Source organism: Miscanthus floridulus, chromosome 7, assembly GCF_019320115.1.
Source record: "Miscanthus floridulus cultivar M001 chromosome 7, ASM1932011v1, whole genome shotgun sequence".
NCBI lineage: Eukaryota > Viridiplantae > Streptophyta > Magnoliopsida > Poales > Poaceae > Miscanthus > Miscanthus floridulus.
The window spans coordinates 97,758,533-97,781,817 of NC_089586.1; the positions used below are offsets into that span (position 1 = coordinate 97,758,533).

General features: G+C 44.8%; 2 pseudogenes; both read left to right on the top strand.

The window, feature by feature from the left end:
- The first annotated feature begins 2,356 nt into the window (after window positions 1-2,356).
- Window positions 2,357-5,737, top strand: LOC136465928 (uncharacterized; annotated as a pseudogene).
- Window positions 5,738-10,396: 4,659 nt separating this feature from the next.
- Window positions 10,397-23,053, top strand: LOC136465929 (putative ripening-related protein 2; annotated as a pseudogene).
- The last annotated feature ends 232 nt before the right edge of the window (window positions 23,054-23,285 follow it).

Genomic DNA, 23,285 nt, shown 5'->3' on the forward strand with positions numbered 1-23,285 from the left:
TTTTTCATTTGAAATCATCTATCCTAGAAAAAATCACATGAATTTCCTCACATTTGAAATTCAAATTTTCAAACAACCTCAGATGGAGAAATGACCAAAACAAAAGTTGTAGATCTCGAGAAGTTATGCAACTTTATAGTTGACGACTTTTTCATTTGAATTCATTACGGTCCCGAATACTCATTTCAAAACTAGATGAACATAGATTCAAGCACCCGAAATATAGCAACTCCCTTATTATTTACTTTTAAGTAGAATGCCAAGTACCAAGAAACTATTTTCATTAATATTTATCTTATTAATAGAAAGTAATATAATTGGCCACATTAAATTGATGCCATTAGTCATTACTTTAAAATAGACTAATTTGGTACATATTATTAATACTATCACAAAACCAATATACGTAGTCATTACTCATAGAAGTAACTCTTAGATAGCGAAATCTAGTAGTATATTTTTTAGATATAAGGACCGTACAGGATGTCCATCAAATGTTCTTTTAGATAGCGAAATCTTATAGTATATTTTAGATATATTTTTTTAGATATATAAGCACTAGAAATCCAGAATCGAGAGGCGTGGAATATTAGTTTCCCTCCTTAAAACATTGACTGGAATTATCCGACCAAATTTTCCCTCCAGAAATCCATTTGCCGCTCCGTAACAGTTGCCGCTCTAATCTAATCTAGCGAATAAAAACTCGAAGGCCCTCCTCAATCCTCATTCCCTCCAACTGACCGAAGCTCCTAGGTCGGCGCGGCGGTGGCTCCCTTCCCTCTGGTTCATCTCCGGCCATAGCGTTATCTTCGCCATCGGAAGCAAGGCTCCATCAACGGCGGCGGCATCCGCGGCCTCGTCCCGGTCACCATCATTCCCCGACCAAGTTGCAGGTACGCTGAACAAACCCTGTCACCCGCCCAAGTGCCCACAGATGCCTAGCCCTGGCCCTGGCCCTCTCTCTCTCTCTCTCTCTCTCTCTCTCTCTCTCTCTCTCTCTCTCTCTCTCTCTCTCTCTCTCTCTCTCTCTCTCTCTCTCTCTCTTGTTCCGTTACTTGCAATGAGGGCGCCATGCCGCAGGCCACAGCCATCAACCGGCCACCGCCCCTGAACAGCGCGCGTCACGAAGGATTCTATGGGCCACCGCCCCCTCCTCCGGCCTCTGAGCCTGTCTGAATGCCCAGTGTATCGATCAGTTTGTTTAAGCCACAACCCAAGACTGAGGGATCAGTATTCTTTGTTAATTACTGATACAGTTTCTATGGTCGATTAGTGAATCCACAAAAAGAGTAGCTCCAGGGAGAATTACGGCTGCTATACAATTCAAAGGGAGAATGTCACCTGAACTGATAGGATTTGCGCTTATAGCCAATGCAGTTAGATGGCTGACAGACTCATATATAAGTGATGCCGAGACGATAATATGGTTGTTGCCATCTGATAAGAGCATCATAGGTTGTATATGCATTTGAAACTTTAATTAGATAGAGGTAAGGAGCATGTGAATGAAACTGTTGAAGTTGCATAATGCATATGTTTCAACTGTTTTTTCAGATTGAGTTCTTTCTCCCTTGTTTATATTATAATATATAGGAGCTAGAAATTGGAAACGGCAATTCTGCTGGGAAGATAGGATGCTGGATTTAACAGACTTTTGAATGGGGATCCCATTTCATGGTTCCAGGGAGGGAAAAAAACTTCTAGGCCTATTCTTTGTGAATTATCCTATGCTTTATTCTTTTTTTCCTATTGGTGCTAAATTTTATTTAGATTGTGCTACCATGGCGGTGGATAATTGGACCATAAATCTGGAATGCGATGGGAAAGCTGAAGGACATAAACATGTGCAAAGGGAAATGGATAGAGATGAGATATGCTTTTTCAACTTGATTGATCTGATCGAGGGTTCTGGGTACACATCAGTCGACTATCTATACTACAAGAGAACAGATAGCTTGGTTGTAATAGAACAAGATTCTGATGTGATGGAAATGCTCAATGAGTGTGAGAGCGAAAAGACGGTTAATTTGTTTGTGACGAGGCAGAGACTGGCCACTTAGCGCCTACCAAGTCCAACAAAGAACCATCCAAATCTAAACCAAAAAAATAAAGGTATTAGAATGAACATATAATTTACTTTTCTATGTATATTTGATTATTCAAGGACAAATATTCTAAGTCATGTTAGTTATCAATGATTTATTTTCATCCAAGATTAGCATATCCAACCCCACCATGGTATGTGACGTAATAAATACAATCTTGATAGTCTAATACAAATATCTAGTTGTTTAATAAAAAGATTACATATTGTTTATTATATTTACTATGTCTTTGATGATGTTGTGCAGCCGACATGGTGACTACAAGAAAGCGCACAATTCAAAGTAATGATGAATATATGTTAGAGCAAGATACTAGGCAAGAGAGCCCTCAACAAAATGTTGCAAGCATCTGAAGTTCATACTAGTGCTGGAGGAGACCAGATTGACAGTGAGGTTAATGTCCAAGGTAACTCATAACCTACAATTCTAATTAACATAAACTGATTTCCTGTAATTTTTCTCAGTGAATATTTATTTTTTGCAATGTACTGTTGGCTAGATGAAATTGAAGGATAGAGTAAAGCTGTGGGAGGACCAAACTGAAAGATATTTGGAACCTTCCTAAAGGTCATAGAATTGTGGTTGCATGTAATGAACTTGAGCAGCCAATTGGAGTAGAAGCTGGATTTCTAGGAAAATTTCTTGGCACGGTGGCTAGAAATGGGTGCTTGTGTAGCTTGAGCTACAAGGACTGGAGACTTCTAATAGGAAAGAAAGAAAGAAACACCAACGAAGAAAAAAATAAGAAGGATATACTTAAGCAAGTAAAGGTATGCAATTCTGGTGGTTATGCGATAATATTATTCGCTAAATTTTAATATCTAACTTATAATTTTTAACCATATGCCTTCTGCTATTGGTGTGCAGATGAGATTTCTTTACCCTTTATGCATGGAAAAATGGATACTGCGAACCCTCGGAGAGAGATGGAGGCAACACAAGTCAAATCTAAAATCAATTTATTTTGATGTGCACAAGAGCATGGAAACTAATTGCAACAATGTGCCACCCGGTGTAATTGCTGACCAGTGGGTTGCACTTGTCAATAACTAGGATGACCCAGAAATCACAGGTACCTACATATTGTTCGATTTATGTGGTTCTCAATGCATACTAAATTTCCAAAAATTCTGCATAACTTAAATGCTTTTCTTTGTATTTTGTTATTTTGGGACTAGGATATAAGTGAGGCAAATAGGATAAACTGTACAAAGAAGAAGTCAACCCATACTGCTGGAACAAAGAGTTTTGCTCGAAATAGAGAGGAGTGGGTAATATTCTTGCCACTCTAATTGTGTGTACATCCTCTGGCTGCATTCATATATATGATATAATAATTATCATGTCCTTGATATTAATTTTCATGTTCAACAGAAGGAAAAAGATCCTGAAAAGAAATACCCTCACTAGGGCTGTTTTGTATATTCATACACTACAAGACTAAAAGCGAGAAGGACACGAATGCACATGTGGTAATTTAATTATGAATGCTCAACTTTGTTTTTTATTCTACTACCTTTACAAATTTATTTGATTCATATTATGGCTATGTACAGGATGATTTGAAGAAACTCATAGGGCAGCAACCAGATTTAGCAGACACTAGTCAAGGAAAGGTTGCATGGAGAGGAGATGCACTAAATAGAGTACTAGGAGAAGAGAAGCCTGGTCATGTGCATGGCTTGGGACTTCGTTCCAAATCCAAATCAAGTTTTTGACCTGTCAACTTCAAAGCGCCTTAAGAATATAAATATGACTTCGTTGGATGACAAATCGAGTGAAGATGTTGTATCTCTAAGACTTCAAATGGAAAAGTTTGGACGTCAAGTCCAAAATCAAGATGCTACAATACTAGAATTACAATAGAAGACAAAAATCTTGGAACAAAGACATATCCAATAGGTAAATTTACAGAACCTCTACAGTAATCATTTTTATGTACTAAAATTTTGATTTCTTGTCACAGGAATGTTTAGATGTTCCATTGCAAGATGGCTTTTCTACTGATGTGCCAAATTCGAAACGAAAAGTATGTGTCTCTATGGAGCATTAACAGAACATAATCTTTTATGTAAAATTATTTTTTTGAATAATTAGTTCTGAATGTATTATCTTTTGTCTCTCAATAGCGAGTATATAGTGATCCTCGAAGTGAAGAATTTGGCATGGTTGATCAATTGAATTGTATAACGGTATAACTGAATGGGCATGATTCTCCAACCAGATTTGTGTAAAGAAAATTTAGTTATTCTTTTCCATTACAGAGGGAGCAAACTACTAATGTTGAGCGGACACACTACAAATATTATTCTACCTGAAGATAAGGTTAGTGCACATAACTTAACATGGATGAAAAGCAATTCATTATGTTTGTATTTGTGGATACCAATGCTACATCTATTGCTTTCAAATCTCCTGACTTGTGTGTCATTCTAGAAAAAGAGATTTTAGTACATCTTGACATAACATGCAAATTCATTTATACTAGACTTATGGTTCAATAATTCAATTTTATTTCATTACCATTGTATAGTAATGAAAGTCACCTATTCTGATTGTTTGTTGTATCTAACTGTAGAGCAAGGAAGCTAATGCCCATCATGAAAAAAGTACAAGCCAATAAAGTTTCTGCTGCACATAAGGTTAATTCATATACTTATTTCTGTTCGAGAAAAAAATTCATATACTTATTTCTAGCAGCATATACTTTGCAGAGATTGACTACTATTTTATTTTATTATAGGCCAAATCAAACCAAAATGATATAAGATTGGACAAAAACAAGTATACTACAGCCAAGGTGATCAGTGTCATTTATTTTGTTATATGAATTTTATTAAATTGATGACCAGAGTGTTGTAATCAAACTAGCATATATTAAAGGTTGTGGACCAGGAAATATCTTCCAATTGCTCAAATCATGAAGCATCTTATTTCCAGGTAAATAATCTCTTAGCAATATATTGATGTTATATGCAAATTTCAATTATTAGCTAACTTGCTGTGACTTTTTATCTGCTCCACAGAATAAGAAGATGTCAACAGGAGCTAGTGCAGCTGTACTTGCTAATGTATAAGACACATCTTCCAAAAAGAATTTCTATTTCCTATTTCCTAACAATTCATGTAACTACAAACTAATATTCCACGTAATATAATTTTGCAGAAATATCAGCAATGGTACTAAAAATTTGCCGGCTGCTAATTCATTGAAGGTATGAGTGTCTAATTAATGTTTGTACTATGTTTCCATTGTGTTCTTATTTATTCACACAATTTTATATGTGAACTAGGTTGGCACAAAAGTATTTTTAATGAGCATGAAAAACCAAAGCAAGGATGTTGCCTTTGCTACAGTAATAAGTTGTGATCCAACACAGAAAATTGAGGGTGTTCAGCTAGGCAAAGAATTTTTGATGGTGCGTGTTAGTATTGCATTGGCACAAGATGAACCATTGGTACGACCATACAAGAATTACAAGGTTATTGGAGATGTAACCTGGAGCTTCTATAGCAGTGGCCTTCAACATTTGTACTGGTGTTATCCTGTTGCCCCATTAAATTTTATTTATCCTAAATGTCGCATTAACATACTCCAATTTTCATTGTAGCTCGAGAAGATAAATGGATGAGATAGACTAAATTTGAGAATGGAGGGATGGACATGAGAATGGAAGGCTAGACAGTTGGTGGCATTCTATAGGACTTCTTTGTGTTTTATATTTTATTTCCATGTGTGGATATGTGTTCTGAACAAAAAAAAAATATTCCATGGATTACGTGGATGGTACTTATTGTAATGCAAAAATTGCTTTTAATATATGACTTACTGTTTGTTATTTCTCATGTGTGAGATGGTCTCTAATTTCCCAATTAAATTGCATGTGCGTGATCTCTTTATTTGGCCCCAAATTGAAATAATTTCCAATATTGTTTATTGGTGGTTTATTCCTAGCTACGCATATAGGTGTTGCAGCAATCCAAATCTATATGTTGCTGCAAACTATAGAAGTCATTCATTCGTGATTGGTACAAACACATATAAGCGTTGCCATATCTTATAAATATCCGTTGCAAGTTTGCAACGGTTATTCCTAGGTGTTACCAACGCATATATATATATATATATATATATATATATATATATATATATATATATATATATATATATATATATAACCCTTGCAACACTATTGTTGCGTTGGTATAGACTCCACCAACATATATATGGACTTTTAGTATAATATATATATATATATATATATATATATATATGTGTGTGTGTGTGTGTCGTAAAATGGTGTGTCATATTGTAGTGCAATGACCTGCATGCCCCTACGCTTGTACTCATTGAGCGGATGCATTAACTGCTTATGCTACCTGTGTACTCGAATGGCCACGCTTGCACGAAACATTTATCATTAAACTAAGGGCATGTTTAGTTCCTAAAAATTTTCACCCCAAAGTGTCACATCGAATCTTGCGGCACATGCATGGAGTACTAAATGTAGACGAAAAAAAACCTAATTGTACAATTAGGTGAGAAATCGTGAGACGAAACTTTCAAACCTAATTAATCCATAATTAGATACTAATTAACAAATACAAACGAAAGTGCTACAGTATCCAAACAGTTGCCAAACCCAAAACATTTTGGGAACTAAACTCGCCCTAATAGACCGTGGAGGGGGCAAAGACTGGTGCACCTAAGTGGCTAGGCACTGAGACTAGTACGATGCTACGTTGGGAGTAGAGAACGACAATCTTTCAGGGAAAATTTGAACTCCTAAACGACTGATATTCTGGGACGGAGGGAGTAGATTTGTTCCTGCATTGCTTGCTTCGGCCGGCGATTTTGGATTTCTTGCGCGTTCGCGTTGTGAGTTGTGACACTTGGGGGGTGTTTAGTTCACCTCAAATTCCAAACTTTGACACTATGCAAAAAGAAGATTCCTCGTTACATCAAACTTGCGGTACATGCATGGAGTACTAAATATTGACGAAATCAAAAACTAATTGCACAGTTTGGTTGTACTTTGCGAGACGAACGTTTTGAGCCTAATTAGTCAACGATTGGACAATTATTGCCAAATAAAAACAAAACGTACTGTAGCTACAATGTTGATACAGGAATTCAGCCGGCGCCGACTCGGTGAAACTAAACGAGGCCTTGGAACCCTCTGCGGCTTTGCTGTTTGTAAATGGAGTACAGTCAAGCACTGGACTAGCGCGTCGTTCGTGTCGTTAGCATGGGCAGATTATGGGCTTTGGGCTTTCGCAAACCATAGATAGGCCGGCGTAGCCTGTCGAATCAGCTTCCGCAGCGCCCGTAGGCCGTAGCCCAGCCCATAAGAGCACGGGGAGCGCGGATGGGATGCGGGCCGAGACTTGCCCCCCGTCAACGTGGGCTCATCTTAGTTTGCACTGTTCACAGGAGTTTTTTTTCTCTCTTCTCTCCTCTCTCTCCTCCTCTCACAGAGCCAGAGAAGCTGGAGCTGGTGGTGGTGGGAACCCTACCAAAACGGGGCCAAAGATTTTACCACGAGGTGTGTATATGATGAATATTTTTTTTATCATAATTACTGTTTTTTTAGCATGGATGCACCCTCATCGCCTTGCTTGTATGTAGCTTTGCCTTCATGTTCTAGTAGAGACGGGGTTCATGGGCAAGTGAGGATATTTCATTTTTATGTGCTCATTTGCTCGGGCAAATTTGCATTGTTCAATATGACGAAATCTGACATATGAAGTATGAACTAATGCAGTCATGGGATTGCTATGAGGATTGTGCAATCTTGCTTGAGGGTTTTTGCAGGCAATTAGACACGAGTAACTTGCAAACTTGCACTGAGCAAGTCCGGATACAAACTAATGCAAGCAACCAAGCATAACCTATAAGATTTAGAAAAGTTAATAGAAAAAAAACATCCCCTAATGGTGGGTTTGAATCCTCAAGAATGCACGGACACCACGGAAAACCATGGGCGTGTTTGGTTGCCCCACTCAGGCCACCCAAAGGCCCATTCGGCATCGCTCGGTGCACTATGGCCGTATTTGGTTTCCCTCCTCGTATGTTTTGCCTGTTCGTCTCATACCTCTGCCCTCTTTCATCCCGCTCGCCTCCATCTTCTCGATTTTCACTTCCCTCGCGAGCCAGGATGGCTTCATTCACGAATGGTGCAGGGGCCTATGTGTCAGACACCCAAAACTTTGATGCATGCATATAACAAAACACGACATCGTCTCGTACTGGACCAACAACAAAGACAACCAAACACAACAAAGTGCATAGTCTCATCATGGCTGGAAAGAGCGTGGACAGACACTCCATTCCGGCAAGCCGACCTCGGAGCAACCAATCACGCCCCATATGATTTGTGGCGTGAGATCTTGCGATGGCTACTTGGGTGTGAAGGATTTTTTTTTTTACTTTTTGAGCGTGGCCATGTATTTGTTTTGTGATTCTTTTGAATGCATTTTTCATGTGCGGTTCGTAACGTGGCGCTCTCCTAGAAATTTATTTTCAAGGATAATTGCAAACAGTGACGAAGCCAGAAAAAAATTTAGGAGGGGCTGAACAAAAGAATAGAGGCTTTTTTATCTTCTCTTAACCTCAGCTCCTCCTACCTATTACATGTATGCATAAAATTTTAAGGAAAAACTTAGAGGAACTCCACGTGCTCAGGATGGGTAGGGGGCTGATGCCCCCCTAGCCCCACCGCTGGCTTCGTCCCTAATTGCGAACCGTCCTTGAAACTGTCTCATTTCATCAGCATTAAGATAGAGGCAGTTGCAAAAACTCTGTTTGAAATCGATTGGAAATAGTTTATATGAAGATCAGAGTTTACAAACAAGAGAGCATTTTGGACAGGACAAAGATGGTGATGATGTAAATGAGCACAGGAAAAATTAGCGCCTGTTTAGTTGGAGGGAATTTTGAAATTTGGCTACCGTAGCACTTTCGTTTTTATTTAGCAATTAGTGTTCAATCATAGACTAATTAGGCTCAAAACGTTCGTCTCGCAATTTTCCACCAAACTGTGTAATTAGTTTTTTTTCGTCTACATTTAATACTCCATGCACGTATCACAAGATTCGATGTGATAGGTACTGTAGCACTTTTTGGGAAGTTATTTTGGAACTAAACACGGGCTTAGGAGGAAGACTGCCATTTAACGGTTTTAGTCTGTGAAGCTAAAGATTTTGCGGTCAGGTTGCAGTCGGTCAAGACCTGATGCTGAACTCCACTGTTTAGGAGGCAGAAATCTATTAGCATTGGTTCGAGAGTCACCGGTGTGGAAGCATTAGAGCAAACCACAATGTAATAGTCCATATATATAGGACCTACTTAAGCAGTTCATAACTATTATTTTGTTTTCATAATGTTTCAGTCAACAAGTAGTCTATATGATAGGTCTCATCTAATAAAAAAAATATTCATCTCTACAATCCTATATAAGATCAAGAAAGAGAGGGAGGAGCAAGAAAAGATAACATTTTTTATTCTCTATGGATAGTCCATAACCTTAAGGGTACTTTTTTTTTTTTTTTTTTTTTTTGCTATGGATTGGTCTCACTATGGACTGCTTTTGAGGAATATTAGGGTTGCTCTTACGTGTAGTCAGGAGTAAAGGTACTTCACTAGTACTACTTCAGGGGCGTTTGGCACGGATTTGGAAAGCTTCGGCTCCCACCTGCCATTCCACTGTGACACATTGTTCATTGGAACTAGATTTCTCTCTCCTCCCTGACCTTCTCGCAGAGCCAATTGAAGCTGGTATAGTAAAAAAAATTAGTTTCCCTACTCCAACTAGCTCGGTGAGAGGGAAAGAGAGAGGAGAGAGAAATCCGGCTCCAGTAAACAGTGCCCTATAGCGGGAATCGCAGCTGTCCGAATCCATTCCAAACGAGGCCTTCAGTATTCTGAGATACAGTACTACACTGTAGTTGACCTATGTGAATTGCAGCAGCTTCGCTGCCTTTAACGCGGTTTCAGCCATGAGCACCGAGAAGGCCTCCCTCATCTTGGCCTGCGTACTGAGAGCCCTCCTTGGTCGGAGCACCGAGAGCCCTCGCTTCCCCTCTGCCGTACTGGCGTGTGCTTTGCAGGATCTGATGATCGGCAGACTTGACGACGATGGCCGGATAGAGCGAATCTGATTCCTCGCGGGCTTCTTTCCTTCTTCTCTTCTGTGCCGGACTGCCGGCCGGGATGTGACTAGACCACCCAACAGTCTCCGGGCGCGGCGGTGCCCCTTCTGTCCAGTGTCCACTGTCTGCCGAACACGAGGATGAACTCGAACTGGGTGTACTTGGGGCGTAGCGTAGATCCTGGCTGCCGGTGGCGCGGCCACAGCTGTGGCTTGTGCGGTTTCGGCGGGAGCCAAACACGTAGCCTGGCCGATGTACATAGCCTGTACCGATGTGGAAGCATTTACCGATGTACGTAGCTTGGCCGCACGCTCCCACGCCATAAAATATTGCCGCAGGCCGCCTGACCGTGACCACAGCCGCCCACAAACAGACGGATCGCGAGACGTCGATCACCATCAATTTCCTCGTGCTCGCGCTAGCAGGCCTCGTGCTAGTCGCCTTCCCGAGCCTCTGCCGCGGCGGCGACCCTGCTCAGCGCCACAACCTCGCCGACGACGTCGAGTGCCAGCCGGTCGGCACGCTACAGCCGACCCAGAACCACTCCTGCGAGGACTGCTGCGAGGCCGGGCACTCCTACAAGACGTACCGGTGCTCGCCGCCGGTCAGTGGCGGATTGACAAAAAATTTTAGGGGCTGAACAAAAGTGCGACAGCAATATACCTTTAACTGCTGCTCGATCTTAAGTCTCAGCCCCACCTACACGATAGAACTTTCCCTAAAAATTCATAAGGACTCCAGGGCTCCGGTGTCGGTAGGGGTCTCGAGCCCCCCCCCCCCCCCGCCACACCGTTGAATCCGGCGCTGCTGCCGGTGGTCTCGGGGTCGGGGGGGGGGCGCACCAAGGTGATCATGACGCTCAACAACTTCACAGAGGGCGGTGACTCGTTGGAGTGCGACGGTAAGTTTCACAGGAACTCAGAGCGCGTCGTGGCGCTCTCCACGGGGTGGTACGCCGAGGGCAAGCGCTACGGGAACACATACGGATTAGGGCCAAGGGCAGGTCCGTGCTCGCCAAGGTCGTGGACGAGTGCGACTCCCTGCACGGCTACCAGCCGCCGTGCCATCCCAACATCATCGATGCATCCCAGGTCGTGTGGGACGCGCTGCGCATAACTGGTGACGACGTTGGCGAGTACCCTATTGCATGGTCCGATGCATCAGGGGCGGACCCATGCGGTATGCCAGGTGGGCCACGGCGTACCTTGTGGTGCAGTCTTGTACTCCTTAGCAATGGATTATTCCTTATATAAAGGAATTTGTATATAAGTTTACCAATACATTTTGTCAGCCCAATGATAAGACCCTCATCATAGCCGCCGCGACGTAGCCCACTTGCCTGCCAAACCTAAGCGCCGCACTGCCGCGCCTCGTCCCGCGTGGTCGCGCAGGGACGCAGCCTGTGCGCCCACGCCGCCTGTGCGCCCACGCTGCCGGCGCCGGCAAAGCAACGCCCTCCGCGGCTCCGCCCTGCGTCGCTGGAGGACCGAACCTGCTCATCAGCCATGGACGATGCTGCTAGAGAGGAAGAAGGTTCCATCTGAGGCTCTCCACCGCCGCCGCCGCCTCCAGGTCCGCTGCCGCCCGCCACCCACAGGCCCACCACCCCCAAGTCTGCCGCCCTTAGATCGGAGTAGTTTGCCCCCAGATCCACTGCCCCCAGTAGGCCGTCGTCTCCGCACGTGTCTGCCACTGCGAGCTACAGTGGGTGGACTCCTTACGAGTTCCCCTTGCTGTGGATCGAAGGAAGGAGGCTGGGACTCGGGAGATCTCGCCGCTGGTTCCAATCCCCGGCCAGAAAACTGTCATCGACGGCTACGGAGCCCCAACAGATCTCCGGCATGTAGGCCATGATGGTCAATTGTGTGATCTTGGCTTTCAATGTTTGTTTACCGAGAATGAAGTGGTTGTGTCAAAGAAAGATGACGATCAAGTTATATTCAAGGGTTTTAGACACAACAACCTATATCTAGTGGATTTCACCTCCGAAGATGTAAACTTAAAGACATGCTTATTCACCAAAACATCACTTGTGTAGCTATGGCATAGAAGACTTACACATGTTGGGATGAGCTCACTTAAGAAGCTAATGAAGAATGAAATGGTGAGATGTTTGAAGGATGTGAAATTTGAGAAAGACAAGCTTTGTAGTGCATGTCAAGCCGGCAAGCAAGTTGCAAATACTCATCCAACAAAAGCTTACATGTCAACAACAAGAGTACTAGAGCTTTTTTGCATGGATCTATTTGGACCAACAACTTACAAGAGTTTAGGAGGAAATCTCTATTGTCTTGTGATAGTTGATGACTACTCTAGATATACTTGGGTGTTCTTCCTTCATGACAAGACCGAACTGGCTGTATATTTCAAGAAGTTTGTCAAGAGAGCACAAAATGAATTTAAAGTAAAGCTCAAGAAGATAAAAAGTGATAATAGAAAAGAATTTGACAACACAAACATTGAAGTATATTGTGATGAAGTAGGAATCAAGCATGAGGTCTCCGCAACATACACTCCTCAACAAAATAGTATAGTAAAGAGAAAGAACCAGACTACTTATCACCCTTGCAAGAATAATGCTTGATGAGTACAATACACCCAAAGCTCTATGGGCGGAAGCTATCAACACCGCATGTTATGCATCTAATCATCCTATTTCTTTAAAAGTTTCTTGGCAAGACCCCTTATGAGTTGCTGTGGGGGTATAACCCCTAAGTACCCATGGCAAGGGACATGGGCCGCATCATCAGAGGTGCCCCAGCCCTACTAAGATCAAGACGTACGGTGCACGGCGCTGCTCGGTGTGCACCGCAAGCCTACAATAAGATAATACAAAATAGGATACTTTCCTTATAACCCTACCCCTCCAGAGCATATAAGGAGGGGCAGGGGTCCCCTAGTCAATATCCCCATATAGATCCTAGGCTTCAGCCTAAGGCATCTAATCACACTGCAACATCATATTCATAGCCAATACAATCCAATAGACCACAGAAGTAGGGTATTACGTCGCGCTGATGGTTCAAACCTTTCTAACTCTTGTGACTCTGTTGCCTTTCTTGTTCTTGATTACGCGCACCTCTACCGATCAATCTACCTTAGTGGGATACCCCTCTGGAGGACTGCCGACTGATATTTGTCGACAGTTGAGCGCACCAGGTAGGGGTGTGCGTGCCTGTTTCCATGACGAACAAGATGGTACATTTTATAGGCTCTTTGTCCTCCCCAAAGCCCGGCTAGATCTTTACTGGTCGGATCGATCTCTTAGGGTCATCAATGCTGACGGAGACAGAGAGATCATCGAGCCGGTGTAGATTCGATTCTGCAGCCAACCACTACCAACACCTACAACAGATAGATCCTGATATCAGGAACCGCCTCCGAGGTCATCTTCACCAACAACTCGCCGCCTGCGCCCCCGCTACCCGAGGAAGCAGATCGACAACTATGATCTGATCGCATCCATCGATCAGGTTGGCCAGAAGCTCACCGACCACCTAGGCATAACAATAACGCCTTCCAGGATCATGATAAAGTGGTCACCACTATCTTCGTGGCCTCGCCGCCGTCGAGAATAGAAGAGATCGAAAACTCACTGCTCGTCAGGTGCTCATCATCAATGCTGACCAGATAACGCCATACGCCACCGACCAGACAATCTATCTAAAGCTAAGTCATGCTTTAATATTTTTTTAAATATTCTCCAACCTTCATATATCTCCATGATATTTCTCTGAGCTATTTTCTTTATGTTTGCTCTCCAAACAGTTTTCTTTTATGTATACCATCTTAAAGATGACATACAACTAATCCTAAGGCAAATCCCCGAACAGTCATGCTGATGCTCGGATGTCCCTAGAGACGACCCTGTCTCCAGCTCCTCCCTACACGTGCATGAGCATCTGTCCTCTGTGTTATGGGTGGTCGGCAGCGGCTCCTTAGCAATGCTTTATTCTTCCTACACGCACACGGGCTCCACGCTCCGCGTCATGGTTAATGGGCTAGCTAGGGCTAGAGACTCAGCTACACACTAATTGGTCGGGTGGTTTATATTAAATATAAACATATCTTCAGAATAACACTAAGTGTTCACACCAACTGATCGCCTAGCTACATATGCTATTTCATCACCATTGTTGATTCTTCTCCGGAGTTCATATATTTTATTTCTACATCATATACTACCTATTCTACACATTTGTTTCGTAGGGGCATGGCTCGGTCGACGAGCTTACGCTCAGGGACTGGACAAGATGCTCATCATCTAGATGGTAGGACCACCTATCGGACGGACCTCATCGCCAACCAACTGGTCGGACTGCTCGGCACTCACTCCTGCTCGGCTTTCACTTCGCTGCCGACTAGTTGGACTACTCATCGCATGGGCTTCATCGTCAGCTACGTTGGGGACTCCTCAGTATTTGGATTCTTTGTGCAAGCATCTCTAGCTAAACTGGGGACTCCCTAGGTGGTTGGACCACCTATCGGACGGACCTCACCGCCAACCAACTGGTCGGACTGCTCGGCACTCACTCCTGCTCGGCGTTCACTTCACCGCCGACTAGTTGGTTGGACTGCTCGTTGCTCGCGCTTCATCGTCATCTATGTTGGGGGCTCGCCAAGCTACGCTAGGGGGCTACTCGGTGTTCGGATTCTTCATGCAAGAGTCGCCTAGCTAAGCTGGGGACTCCCTTGGTGGTCAGGTATTGCTATGTCTCATTAGTGTGCTATCAAGCTGCTCCATAGTTGTTTGGATCTGGGTGCTGATTTTGGGTAGCATGTCTGGGGTCTTGATACGCGCATGTCAGATGATGTCGACAAGCTTTCAGACTTCTTTTCTTTGACCCTACTACAAGAATCATTCTTCATCTTCCAGCAGGCTCGGGGACTAAGTGGCTACACTTCACCTAGCGATGAATGTAATGCACTTTTCTTGATTTACCCTCCTTATTGACGGAGTCTAAGTGGATACACTTCTCCTAAGTGGAAGAATTTTCAAATTTTATCTTGAGCCCCTTACATCCTTCTGGCAAACCTCAGCTTGGAGTAAGTCTAGGCTTGTTCATAGTTGAACTACTCGGACATCGTTCCCACTGCTCGGACAACAGCTCGGATGACAGTTCAACTGCTCGAATGCCTGTTCAACTGCTCGGATACTCGCTTCAACAGCTCAGCTCCTAGTGAAACTGCTCGGACAACTATTCCTGATGATCAATAGCAAGTTGGACAGCTCGGACAAGCTCAAGACAGTGTTGCTCAGCGGATACAAGGCGCTCAGGGACTAGCTGTGGGGGTATAACCCTAGGTACCCACTGGCAAGGGACATGGGCTGCACCATCAGAGGTGGCCCAGCCCATAAGATCAAGGCAGTACGGCGCACGACTGCTGCTCAGCGTGCACTGCAAGGCTACAATAAGATAATACCAAATATGATACTTTTCTTGTAACCCTACCCCTCTAGAGCATATAAGGAGGGGTAGGGGTCCCCTAGTCGATATCCCCTATACGGATCCTAGGCTCAGCCTAAGGCATCTAATCACACGCAACATCATATCATAGCCAATATAATCCAACAGACCACAAGAATAGGGTATTACATCACGCCGATGGCCCAAACCTGTCTAACTCTTGTGGCTCTGTTGCCTTCTTGTTCTCGATTACACACATCTTTGCCGAACAATCTACCTTCGTGGGATTCCCCTCGGAGGACTGCCGATGATATTCTGTCGATAGTTGCTCAATGGGAAGAAGCCGGACGTATCATTCTTTCGGGTGTTTGGTTGCAAATGCTATATCTACAAGAAGCAGCAACACCTTAGGAAGCTACAAAGACATTGTGATATTGGTTTTCTTATTGGTTACTCATCAAAGTCCAAAGCATATCGAGTATTTAATCATGCCACCGGCTTGGTTGAAGAAACATATGATGTGGAATTTGATGAATCTAACGGCTCCTAAGGAGCACATGAGAATCTTGATGATGTAGGTGATGAACCATTGAGGGAGGCAATGAAGAACATTCTGGTTGGAGACATCAAGCCCAAAGATGATGAAGATGATGTACAAGTGATTGATCCACCTTCTTCATCAAATGTGCCACAAGATGATGATAAAGATGGGAGAGTAGAAAATAAAGATACTTATGTCTCCTATGATCAAATGGTGGCATAAGCTCAAGATGTTGATGCTCCACAACCTCCCTCTCAAGTGGTTGATAGAAGAAATTCACCCCTACTAAAAGCACATCCATAAGATCTCATCATAGGGAGTCCTTCAAAGGAAGTAATGACTCACTCTCAATAACTTGTTTCATTTATTGAACATCACTCATTTGTTTGTTGCATTGAACCTAAGAATGTAGAAGAAGCTCTTCAAGATCCAGATTGGATAAATGCCATGCATAAAGAGTTGAACAACTTCACCCGCAATGAAGTTTGGACACTTAAAGAGCGACCACAAGGTGCAAGAGTCATTGGAACAATGTGGGTGTTCCACAACAAGCAAGATGATCAAGGCATTGTTGTGAGGAACAAGGCAAGACTAGTTGCAAAGGGGTTCTCTCAAGTTGAAGGGTTGGATGTTGGAGAGACCTTTGCACCGATTGCAAGACTTGAAGCCATTTGTCGGTGCAGAAAGTGACCAACCCGTAAATATTTGTAGTTTTGCTATACGTTGTGATCGGATGTGGCCTAGCACTCAATGACATAGGGTTTATACTGGTTTAGGCAACGTGCCCTATGTCTAGTTTGAGTCGGTCGGTGACTTTATTTCTGAGCCCAGGTGCTTGAAGTTTGCTGTGGGGTTATAAATGGAAGGGAGAAAGACAGGGGTGCAAGAGGTCCGGTCGGACCCTGGCCTGAAGGACCAAGAGTGACGGGAGCTCCGCTGTGCGCTAAGTGTTCGAACGTCTGTTGTTCATTGGGATCCTTGGTCGTTCGGATCATGTGTGTTGTTTTAGTTATGAACTGAGGGGTCTATCTGTTGGGAGAGAGCGCATCCCCTTTTATAGATGAAGGGGATGGCCTTTACAAGCGCGCGTGTGCGAGAGAGAGAGAGAGTACGCATGCTACTAAGTCTTGTTGCCCACGCCGTCAGGTATAAGATGATGGTAGGCTCCCATAACACTGTTGTTGTCAGACGCATGTGGGAGGTTTTACCGTATTCACCATGTATGGTAGATGATGACGCCCACAACACTATTGATGTTCAGAGGTATGTGGGGGGAGCCTTACCACGTTTGTATGGTATGGGAGTTGATGGCACCCACAACACTATAGGGCAAATGTCGGTGCCCACAACACTGCTTGGGTTTTGGCATGCCTAGAAGATTGTAGGACACCCTTCTAACATGTCCTGTCTGTTACTATCCCGCGGGTGTGTAGGGTATAGTCCTCGATATAGCGGTTGACTTGGGTGCCCTACCTTACTTGCTCCGTCCATTTCCTGGTCTTTACCGAGCCGGCGTCCCTAGTCGGTTGGTCCTAGTAGGCTCCGACTACGCTAGTCGGAGAAGAGCTGTAAGCAGGAGTTCGGTGCATCCCCGGTCGAAGAGGCGGGTTGGAGTCAGAAGCGAGTGTTGTTCCTCCTTGGCCAAGCCTTTCGGTCGGAGAGGTGGGCTGGAGTTGGAAGCGAGCGTTGTTTCTCCTTAGCGAGGCCTTTCGGCCAGAGATTGGATCCTCCTTTTGGCCTGTCGTTAGGTTTCTTGGGCTAGCCCAGGAGTTATGCGTCGTCCACAACATCGTCTGCTGGGCCGAGCCTTCGCTGGGAAGCCAGTCCATGAGGGACTCCGGGTTTATGAACCCAACAGGAGCCCCCGAGCCCCTAGGTGATTTAGGTAGAATTGTCTGAGGGATTTTTTTATTTTGACGGTGGGTGCACGCGAGCGCACCTGCGGGTGTAGCCCCTGAGCCCCTGGGTGATTCGGGTAGAATTGTCTAGGGGTTTTTTTGTGGTTCTAGCGGGGAAAGTTTTGTTTTGTCAGCGGGTAAGTGCGAGTGCACCCATGGGTGTAGCCCCTGAGCCCCCGAGTGATTCGAGTAGAATCACCTGGGGGGCTTTGTCAGCGGGTGTGCACGAGGCATTTTTTTAGGGACCAGGCGAGACAGACTCGTGGATCCTGGCGTCGGGCGCAGCCGAGGCAGTTTAGGGATTGGGCAAGATGGAGCTCGTGGATCCTAGCATCTAACGTAGCCGAGGCATTTTGGGATCGGGCAAGATGGAGGTCGTAGATCCTAGCGTTGGGCACAGCTAAGGCAGTTTAGGGATCGAGCGAGATGGAGTCGTGGATCCTGGTGTCGGGCATAGCCGAGGCAGTTTAGGGATTAGGCAAGACAGAGCTTGTGAATGTTGGCATCGGGCGTAGCTGAGGCATTTTGGGATCGGGCGAGACGGAGTCGTGGATCCTGGCGTCAGGCGTAGCCAAGGCAGTTTAGGGATCGGGTGAGACGGAGCTCATGGATCCTGGCGTCGGGCGTAGCTGAGGCATTTTGGGATCAGGCGAGATGGAGTAATGGATCCTAGCGTCGGGCATAACCGAGGCATTTTAGGGATGTGGGGTTTTGTCAGCGGGTGTGCATGAGGCATTTTTTAGGGACCGGGCGAGACGGACTCGGGGATCCTGGCGTCGGGTGTAGCTGAGGCAGTTTAGGGATCAGGCAAGATGGAGCTCGCGAATCTTAGCGTTGGGCATAGCCGAGGCATTTTGGGATCGGGCGAGATGGAGCTTGCGGATCCTAGCATTGGGTGCAGCCGAGGTAGTTTAGGGATTGGGCGAGATGGAGTCGTGGATCCTGGCATCGGGCGCAGCTGAGGCAGTTTAGGGATCAAGCAAGACGAAGCTTGTAGATGATGGTGTTGGGCGCAGCCAAGGCATTTTGGGATCAGGCAAGATTGAGTCACGGATCCTGGCGTCAGGCGCAGCCAAGGCAGTTTAGGGATCGGGTAAGACGGAGCTCGTAGATCTTGGCGTCGGGCGTATTTGAGGCATTTTGGGATCAGGTGAGATGGAGTCACAGATCTTAGCATCGGGCACTCACTCCTACTCGGCGTTCACTTCACCGCCGACCAGTTGGTTGGACTGCTCATTGCCCATGCTTCATCGTCAGCTATGCTGGGGGCTCGCTAGCTACGCTGGGGACTCCTCGGTGTTCGGATTCTTCGACCAGTTGGTTGAACTAAGTCTTGTTGCCCACGCCATCAGGTATAAGATGATGGTAGGCACCCATAACACTATTGTTGTCAGACGCATATGGGAGGTTTTACCGTATTCACCATGTATGGTAGACGACGGCGCTATAACACTATTGATGTTCAGAGGCATGTGGGGGAGCCTTACCACGTTTGTATGGTACGGGAGTTGATGGCGCCCACAACACTGTAGGGCAAATGTTGGCGCCCACAACACTACTTGGGTTCTGGCATGCCTGGAAGATTGCAGGACACCCTTCTGACATGTCCTATCAGTTACTATCCCATGGGTGTGCAGGGTATAGTCCTCGATATTGCGGTTGACTTGGGTGCCCTGCCTCACTTGCTCCATCCATTTCCTGGTCTTTACTAAGTCGGCGTCCTCGGTCGGTTGGTCCCAGTCGGCTTCGACTGTGCTAGTTAGAGAAGAGCTATAAGCAGGAGTTCGGTGCATCCTCGGTTGAAGAGGCAGGTTGGAGTCGGAAGCGAGCGCTGTTTCTCCTTGGCCAGGCCTTCCGGTCAGAGAGGCGGGCTGGAGTTGGAAGCGAGCGTTGTTCCTCCTTAGCGAGGCCTTCCGGTCGGAGGTTGGATCCTCCTTTTGGCCTGTCATTAGGTTTCTTGGCCGGCCTAGGAGTTGCTTGTCGTCCACAACATCGTTTGCTGGGCCGAGCCTTCGCTGGGAAGCCGGTCCATGAGGGACCTTGGGTTTATGAACCCGACACCATTTGTATCCTCCTTGCATATGCATCGCATCATGAAATAAAATTATATAAAATGGATGTTAAAATGTATTTTTAAATGGTTTCATAAATGAACTAGTCTATGTTGATCAACATCTCGGGTTTGAAGAACCTAGATATCCTAATCATGTCTATAGGTTGTCCAAGGCATTATATGGGCTTAAGCAAGCCCTAAGAGCTTGGTATGAGCGCCTTCAGGATTTTCTCTTTGAGAAGGACTTCACCATTGGGAAGGTCGATACCACACTATTCACCAAAAAGCTTGATGGAGAGATCTTTAGTTGTCAAGTATATGTTGATGATATCATATTTGGCTCATCAAATAAAGACTATTGCAAAGAGTTTGGTGAATTGATGTCAAAGAAGTTTGAGATGTCTATGATTGGAGAGCTTACATTCTTTCTTGGTTTTCAAGTCAAGCAAATAAGAGAGAGGATTTTTATCTCTCAAGAAAAATATACCAAGGAACTTCTCAAAAGGTTCAAAATGGATGAATGTAAGCCAATCAAGACACCAGTGCCATCTAATGGATATCTCGACCAAGATGAGGGACATAAATCGGTTGATCAAACTCTCTACCGTTCTATGATTGGTAGTTTATTATATTTGACCGCATCTAGGCCCGACATCATATTTAGTGTGTGTATGTGTGCTAGATTTCAAGCTAATCCTAAAGAGGCTCATATGATTGCCATTAAAAGAATCCTTAAGTACCTTAAGCACACACCAAACATTGGTCTTTGGTATCCCAAAGGAGCTAGATTCCAACTAGTTGGCTATTCTGTTTTGGATTATGCCGGTTGTAAAATTGATAGAAAAAGCACATCCGGAGGATGCCATTTGCTTGGTAGATCACTAGTGTCTTGTCCTCTAAGAAACAAAATAGTGTGGCATTGTCCACCAACCAAGGCGAAGTACATTGTCGTGGGTGCTTGTTGTGCATAAATTATTTACATGAAGCAAATTCTTCTAGACTATGGTGTAGTTCTAGAAAAGGTACCTCTCTTGTGCGACAATGAGAGCACGGTAAAGATTGCTAATAATCTAGTTCAACACTCTCGCACCAAGCACATAGATATCCACCATCATTTTCTTAGAGATTATGTTGCTAAAAATGATATATCACTAGAAGGTGTAAGGACTGAGGATCAATTGGTAGATATCTTCACTAAACCGCTAGATGAGGCTACTTTTTGTCGGTTGAGAAATGAGCTAAATGTGCTTGATTTGAGTAACTTCACAAAAAAATGAGCTTGTGTTGTCCCTTGCATTGCATTGTGATATAAAACACATTTACTTTTTAGAAATGCATTTAGGGCTTATCTAACATGGTTAAGATGACCGCCAAAAAGCATGTGAAGAAGCTTAACTTTGGATCAAACTTGATAAGTAAGTAGACTTACTTTCAAGTATTGCATTGCATGTGCATGTGTGTTACTTTGTCATTTCTTTTCGGTTAACTTTTGAGCACCCGTTGTGTTTGTCCACAAATAGGGAGAGCATTTAAAGCTCCTATTGGTCATAAAACCCTCTTGTATGGTCACATGGTGCTCCTTGCCCATTTTATTGCATATTTTCATAAAAACAATTATAGCCTAAGGAAAAATACTTTGAAAATTTTGAGGGCTTGAGAGAGGTCTCTCACATCAATCCCAATTGGTGTTTATTTGTGTCTTATTGAAGTTGGGACTAGATTGAGAAAAGGTAGCACGAAAGAACTTTGAAGATTTGCTAAAAAATGATGACCAGATGCTAAACAGTGTTCCTCTAACGTCCGGTCAAACAAAGAAGATGTCAGGATCGACCAGACTCTGTTGTGCGTCTGATCATGAGGCACCAGACGCATCTGGTCGTGACTCGAGGGGTTTTGGACCTCTCTGTTGTCGACTAGACTCTAGGTGACAGCGTCCAGTCGTTGCCACCGGTGCATCCGGTCAGTTGAATCCGAGTGGATCTAAAATTCCTTTTCGTCTCTGTCACGCGGGGGCCACCATGAATAGTTTTCTTTGTCTTCACCTCATTCATACCTAGGTCACCCGCACCGCCTGCATCATGCCACCGCACCACCGTTGCGCTCGCGCCTATGCCTCCATCACCACGCCCACGCCTACGCCTCCACCACCGCGCCCACGCCCGCGCCCGCTACACCCATGCCCATGACTACCGCCTGCATCGCACCGCCATGCCTATGCCCGCACCTACCTCACCACGCCTGTGCCCATGCCTGCATCGTGCCATCGTGTCACTATGTTGCTATCCTCTCACGCTATCGAGCTTTTTGTCTAGGGGCCAGCAACCCTAGCCCTAGGCATAACCATGCCAATCCCCGAGTGGTGCCTCATGATCCTCTCCTTTACTTGTCGGTCACCGGATCATCGGATTTCTTTAGGTAGCAAGCTATCAATTTCAATTTCTCATCTACTGCTTGCTTCTTAGGGTTTCTCACCTCTAGATGAATATAGTGATTATTTATATTTCCTATCTATTCCATCGTGCAGTGAGTTGGTGCTCTTATGGTTGAATTGGCAGTTGTTAGTAAACTCAGGGCCAAGCCTGCAAGTACGGATTGAGGCCAAGCCTCACGAGTGTTAGTTAGCAGTTGTTCCTTATCAGTGGCAGTGATTCTTGTTAGCTTTAGAGATGACTCATTGCAAGGACATCAGGGGTGATCCCGACGATGAGGATCCAAAGCCTTCGCCTCACCTGACTGCTCAGCAAAAAGGAAAGGCAAAAAAGACTACAAAGAAGAAGCTCAAGTTCAATGGTGTTGAGGCAGAGAGGGCAGCAGCAGTGGCAGCCGCCTCAGAGCAAGCTGAGAGAGGTGGATCTAGGAGTGGCATTCGCATAGGTGATCAGTTATCACCAGCTTAGAGGGCTACCATCGAGAGGATTGAGACTAGTCTTGGTAGTCCACCCAGGACTCTCATGCTTGGAGGACGGCATGTCTCTTTAGAGGAGAGTCAGACTTAGGGGATGACTGAGCAGCAGACATAGTTGGCAGAGCAGACAAAAAATGCTCAGTAGGGAGAGTAGGTTGAGGAGACAGAGCAGGCAGCACAGCCACAGCTTCGACGCTCAAGTCGCACTAGCACTTAGGTGTCAC